The sequence below is a fragment of the Lucilia cuprina genome, chromosome 3 (assembly GCF_022045245.1).
Source record: "Lucilia cuprina isolate Lc7/37 chromosome 3, ASM2204524v1, whole genome shotgun sequence".
NCBI classification, from domain to species: domain Eukaryota; kingdom Metazoa; phylum Arthropoda; class Insecta; order Diptera; family Calliphoridae; genus Lucilia; species Lucilia cuprina.
The window spans coordinates 1,092,886-1,099,355 of NC_060951.1; the positions used below are offsets into that span (position 1 = coordinate 1,092,886).

The 6,470-nt window shown below is 31.7% G+C and overlaps 1 protein-coding gene across 2 annotated transcripts in view; it reads right to left on the reverse strand.

Annotated features, from left to right (window-relative positions):
• LOC111691046 (optomotor-blind protein) overlaps positions 1 to 6,241 on the reverse strand; it is a 98,874-nt gene extending 92,633 nt beyond the window's left edge. The window contains exon 1 of one of the 2 annotated variants that reach the window (XM_046947668.1): positions 5,707 to 6,241. The gene's annotated coding sequence lies outside the window, so the exon portion shown is untranslated. Of the gene's footprint in view, positions 1 to 4,991; positions 5,170 to 5,706 lie in introns of those variants that run through there. The other variant, XM_046947667.1, reaches the window with a different exon arrangement.
• Positions 6,242 to 6,470: the final 229 nt, after the last annotated feature.

Genomic DNA, 6,470 nt, shown 5'->3' on the forward strand with positions numbered 1-6,470 from the left:
GAACTGAACAAGAACTGAACTAGAACTGAAGTAAAACTGAACTAGAACTGAACTAGAACTGAACTAGAACTGAACTGAATTAGAACTGAACTAGAACTGAACTAGATCTGAACTAGAACTGAAGTAGAACTGAACTGAACTAAAACTGAACTAGAACCGAACTAAAACTAGAACTGAACTAGAACTGAATTAGAACTGAACTAGAACTGAACTAGAACTGAACTAGAACTGAACTAGAACTGAACTAGAACTGAACTAGAACTGAACTAGAACTGAACTATTACTGAACTAGTACTGAACTAGAACTGAACTAGAACTAAAATTAATTAAAACTAAACTAAACCCGAGGACTATAACTGAAGTAGAAGTGAACCACAAGTGAACTATAACGGAAGTATATATGAACTTGAATTGAACTAGAATGGAACTGGAACCAAAAATTAATTAGAACTAAACTAGAACTGAACTAGAGTTGATTTAATACTAAACTGGAACTGGACTGTTACTGAAGTAGAACTGAACTAGAACGGAACTGGAACTAAGTGGTCATCGCAGTAATCCATACCCAATATAGAGTATCAATACAAGAACAACAACAAAAACACATTTGCCTTTTGAGGATAACACTAACAACATCTAAAGCAAGAGGACGACAACAACGACGGCGATGACTATCAAGATGATGATGATCATGTTTGTTGTTGTTATTGTTAATAACAATAATAATAATGATGCATGGTAGCAATATTTTAGCATTTGGGGTCTACATTAAAATACAATTCTTGTTGTTGTCGTTGTTTTTGTTGTATGTATTTTTTATTTTCAAAGTTAACAAAGCATTCCAAGTACTTTTTTGGTTGCTGTCATAGTGTGAATTGTTGTGTGTACTTTAAGCCACTCCTTCGTTTTTATATATGAAGCTAAGCGTCGCGGATTGGTGTCCCTCAACCAATAGTCTAATGTAAACAACATTGGTTGTGACGATTTCACCTTCTTCTTACCCGGGGATCTCTACGACTATTTACATTTTTACTTTTTTTTTGTGTTATTTTTGTCTTCTACATTTTTTGTCTTGTGTCATTTTGGAGTGTGTATTTATTGTGTTTTTAACATCTTTGTTGTTGTTTTTTTTTGGCAACATTTTAACACCGTCAAAATGTTTTCAGAAAAGTTTTAACTGCATATAATAAATATGTTTATACATATGTACTTACTAGCAAAAGTATGTATGTTGTAGTTGTTATTGGAAATATTTACAAATTGTTGTTATTAAGTTTCGTTAAACAAAAACAAAATGTATTTATTAATAAAACTATTAAAAGTATCAATAACTACTGACAGTTTTAGCAAAATTCTATGCACTGTGAGAAATCAAAGTATTAGAAGGTTGTAAAAGGTTAATTTGTTTAAATTTTAGGAATAAAATAAGTCTTTGCTTATGACGCTTAAGCAATAGAGAAATGCAAAGAGCTCAGTATATAAACTAAATATTCGAAAAGGACAATTTAGGAACCAACGTTTATCCAAGCGACGTTTGAGAAAAAGAGAATTTGGAAGAAGTCAATTTAAGAGTTGAAGTTTATTATACTGATCGACCTTGTAGACCGTTTCACCACAACGTTTAAGCTATTGAGAAATGAGATGAAGTCAATTTAGGAGCTACACTTTAGAAAAGGGAACCAGCAAAAAAGCGACAAATGATTTATACTTCCATGATTTATACTTAAAACAAACGAAATATTGCGGCGAAAATACAAAGATGCTTCTTTCCACTCGAAACAGAGTCATATGCACGAAAGCTTTGGCTTAAAAGTCGCTCAAAAATAATGATCTGCAAAAATTGTTTTCATAAAAAACTCAGTCATAGTGGGAATCTTAATCGATCTTGAGCTATAAGTCAAATTTACAGGATACTAATGCAGGTATTGCTTTGCTGCCTTAATTTACAAGATAAATTCAAATGCGGGATGAACGAATATTTAATTTAAACAATCACCTGGACATTATTTCATCAATAGAGATCAATAGATATATTAAATAATGTCAAAAAGTAAGAAGATCAAAGCATCTTTTCGATTGTATTCACTGATTTTTCCAGTTTTAACAAAACTTGGACAAATATTGCAAACAATTATATTAAAAATTTCGATCGCTTTGAAATCCCTGAATTTTAACTCTGGGTTCAAGAGATCATTTATACTAGAATTCTAAAAGTATAGGCATTGTATTTCTTCACTCTTGTTATAATAGATGAGTGATCACGAAATTTGAAAAAAATCTAGACTAATAATCAAAATCTGATCAAACAAAATTAAAGAATTTGAATCCTAAACAATGTCAATCGAATTTTAATGTTTTATACTTCAGTGCAGAGCTACAATTCAGTGACGAAGGGAAGTTAATCTTTGTTAGATTCTAAAATTCTAATAAGATATTTTGTGACATGTGGAACCTATTCCATTCCTTATAATCTCGAAATTAAAATGTTATATATTCATAAAACGTCCACCCCTGTATAATATAGTTAAAAAAGAAAGCTTTTCATAACATTGGATTGTACCAATTAGAGAAATAAAGCTGTTTAAACAAAATTGACAATAAGAAATATTCCTTTCAGGATGATGTTTCGTAATACATTCGATTAATTATGATAGCTTGTGTAACTGTTTTCTAAACATTTTCAAGTGTCTAATTTGTAGCTTATTTGGGAGCAGTAAAGTGACGACTCTGCATTACAAAGAGTAAACAAGTGTCTAATTTGTAGATTACTTGGGAGCAGTAAAGTTACGACTCTGCATTACAAAGAGTACATTCTATGCATTACAAAGAGTACATTCGTGACGACTCTGCATTATAAAGAGTACATTCGAAGGACACAATACATACTAGTTAGCGGCAAACAGGTGGCTAGGTCAGGTCGAACTCCTGTGATGTAGTTAGGTTTTATAAGTCATTGCGTCCTTTTTTAACTTGCCGGAAAAGCATGACACATTCCTGTGTCAAAAACTCCCAGCTTAAAAATAAAGAAAATAGGAGAAACAGATTCAGATGAATGTAAAGCAGGAGAAGATAATGAAATACTTGATCTGTTATGACCAGGTTTTCGTCTATATTAGATTCAAATATATTATCCCAGATAAAACATCGCTCAGCAAGACTGATTGGATATTATTAAAGAACTACATCCAAGAAACTGAGTTTCTAAGCACAGGATACATTATTATAAGCCTTTTTCCACCAATATTTCTACATAAAGAGGGACACAACAGGACCGAATAGGGGCCCAACATAGGAATTAGCTTGTTCCCATCTTTTTGGCCTTGACTAAATAACGATGAACCACTTATTCCAAATAAAAAACATCCCTCAGCAACACTGATTGGAAATTATTAAAGAACTACATCCAAGAAACTTAGTTTCTAAACATCGGACACATTCTAATAAGGATTTCCCCACCAATATTTCTAAGTAAAGGTGCGCACAACAAGGCCAAATAGTGGCCTAACATAGGAATTAGTTTGTTTCCATCTTTTTTTGGTAGCCATGTCTAATAAACGGCTCGTCTTAAGAGTATGAGGAGACTAAATTGAACCACTTAGTCCAAATAAAAAACTTCTCTTAGAAAAACTGATACATTTTTATAAGGTTCTTTCCACCAATTTTTCTAAGTGAAGGAGGCCACAACAAGGTACGATAGTGGCCTAACCTAGCAATGATTTGTTCCTATCGTTTAAAGAACTGCTCAATTTAAGATCATAAGGAGTGCATAATGAAACACTAAGTCCAAATATGTTACTCCAAAGTAGCAATGACTTTTTCCGGATCTTTATCTTGTCTAAAGAACTGCGTGCTCAAGTGAAGAGCATAATAAAAACACTAAGTCCAGTTCAAATATGTTAAACCATATAAAACATCCCGCAGGAACACTGAATAAAAATTATTAAAGAACTTCGTTTAGGAAACTGAGTTTTCGATAATCAGGCACCTTCTTAAGGGTCTTCCCACCAACATTTGCAAATAAAGAAGCGCATACGAAGAAAAGGACCGGAAGTGGCTTGGTGTATTTAAACTTCTTCTTTCAACCTAATCTTAATAATCTACAGTCTTTTTCTATCTTTCTGGTTCTGTTTAAAGAACACCTTCTTAAGGTTATTGCCACCAACATTTGCAAGTAAAGAAACTCATAAGAAGAACAGGCCCGATGGTGGCCTGTATAGCAACCTAAGCTATAGTATTGTCCTATCTTTCTAGTTCTGTTTAAAGACAAGAGTTCCGCATCGATCGAAACTAATTGTAGTCGGACGGAGTAAGGTGGGTACTACACGGAGAATGAAATGTAAATTTCTCTCTAAACTTTAGACTGATTATTGTTGTAATAGACTTTTAACTATTTTCATGTATACTCTGGGCCATTTCGGTAAATGATTGCTTCAAATGGATAAATGGCATTCGGTACAATGTTTTTACCAGATTATAATTGATAAGACGCCGTTTTACAAAGCATTAGCTTGGCTTTAATATGGATTTGGCCAGTGAGACTGACTTTTCTTACGCTTGGCCATATGGTAAGTGATTTTATAGTGTTAAAGCTTGATTTTAATAGCTCTCTAGTAGAGTCTCTACGAATGATATTTTGTTGGGAAGAAATTTAATAATTTCAAAACCTGTGAATAAATTACACTTTTGTTGTGAATCCTTTATTTTTAAGTTTTACACCAAATAATTTAGTATTTTTAAAAGTTAGAAACGCTTTTGTGGAAAAATTTCTACAACAATCTTATATTTTATAACAAATTTTCCTACGACAAGAAAATATTAACAAAATCCACACCTGTTTTTAACAATTTAAAGAGAAAAATAACTTTTTCCTTTATACAACCATATAGAACAAATCAATCACTATATTTTAGCTTAAATGTAGAGCATATTTACTGTTATTTGCTGTAAATAAATAAACACTTGAACCAACAACATTTTTTGAGAGAATTTACCATTTAGTTGTTTTTAATAAAACAAAGCTGGGGGTTTTTTTCTTATGAAGATTGTAATAATTGACTTTTAAATCCTTTTTTTATAAAGTTTAAGATAAATTTTTGTGTAATTTTTTTTTATAAGATTTATAAAATTGTTGGGATTTTAACACTTTTTTTATTTAAAATTTTTTTGTATTTTTTTTAAATAAGCACTATTTTTTTAATATAAGGTTTTATTAAAAATTTTATAAAGAATTTTTTAAAATTTTTTTTTTTTGCAAAAATAAACACTTTTTTTAATTTTAAAATATTTAAATTTTTTATAAAAATTTATTTTTATTTATATTTTGTTAACAAAATAATATTTTTTTTTTTGTTTTTTTGTTTAAGTTTTTTTCATTATTAATAATTTTAATTTTCGCGACGGCTTAAAATTTTTTGGAGACACTTAATCAAAGCACAACAAGTACACATAATACTGCCAAGCGGTATTGACAACATCTAGAGACGTTTTTAGTCTAGAAACAAATACGAATAGTTGTTGTTGTTGCTGTTGTTGTAGGCACAACAACAAATATAACAAGTAAATCAACACTGTTGTATATTTCCGCAGAGATTTTCAAAACGTAACGTAAGAAAGAAAACGTATATTAAACCAAAACAAAAATATATGTATATATATTATACAAAAGTCAAATGAATGGTAGAAGAAATAAAAAAATATATATATCACCGTCAATACGAGAATCGAATTGAATCGCCCGCGCTACTTATGCTGTTTTTTCTTCTTTTTTCTGTTAAACTCAGTATCAAATCACATCAAAAACGCGCGACATTTGCATTAACAATGACACCACACACAAAGCGAAGCATATTTTCCACCTTCACCCGTTTTGCTGGCTGACTGTGGCTCAAATCAATGGATGCCGGGGCTGGTTGTACGAAAACACATGTCTGTCCAAGCATTAAGTTTTCGAAATTGTTTTATTTGTATGTAGTTGACTCTACGTACGATTGCAAAAAGGCAAAAAGCGGGCAAAAACAATATCAGCAGCCGCAGCAGCAGCCACAGCAAAAAAGTGAGGATAGTAAATATGGCGGTGTTGTTGTTGTTACTGCTATAGTTGTTGTTGTTGGCTGATACCTTTTTCTTAGGCGAAAATTTTTAAACAAAGCATGTCTAAGATACACGATACTGATACATTGCCCAAGAAAACAATAGCGACAACGTGAATAATGTTTACAGTGGCGTTGACGGCACGATAAGATGCGTCAAGTAGACATTTAGTAAGCGACGAATCTGACAAAAATTCCAGACTCAAGCCAAAAGAAACAAAAAAGCCCACAGAGCGACAACAAAACTTACTCATACTCATACAGCTAACAAACCAAAATGGGTTTTTTTTTGTTGCCACAAAAAGCAGCAAAAACTTTGAAGGTGGTCATCACCCATTAACAATACCAAAAAAAAAAAAACAGCCACAAAGAGAGCGAGTG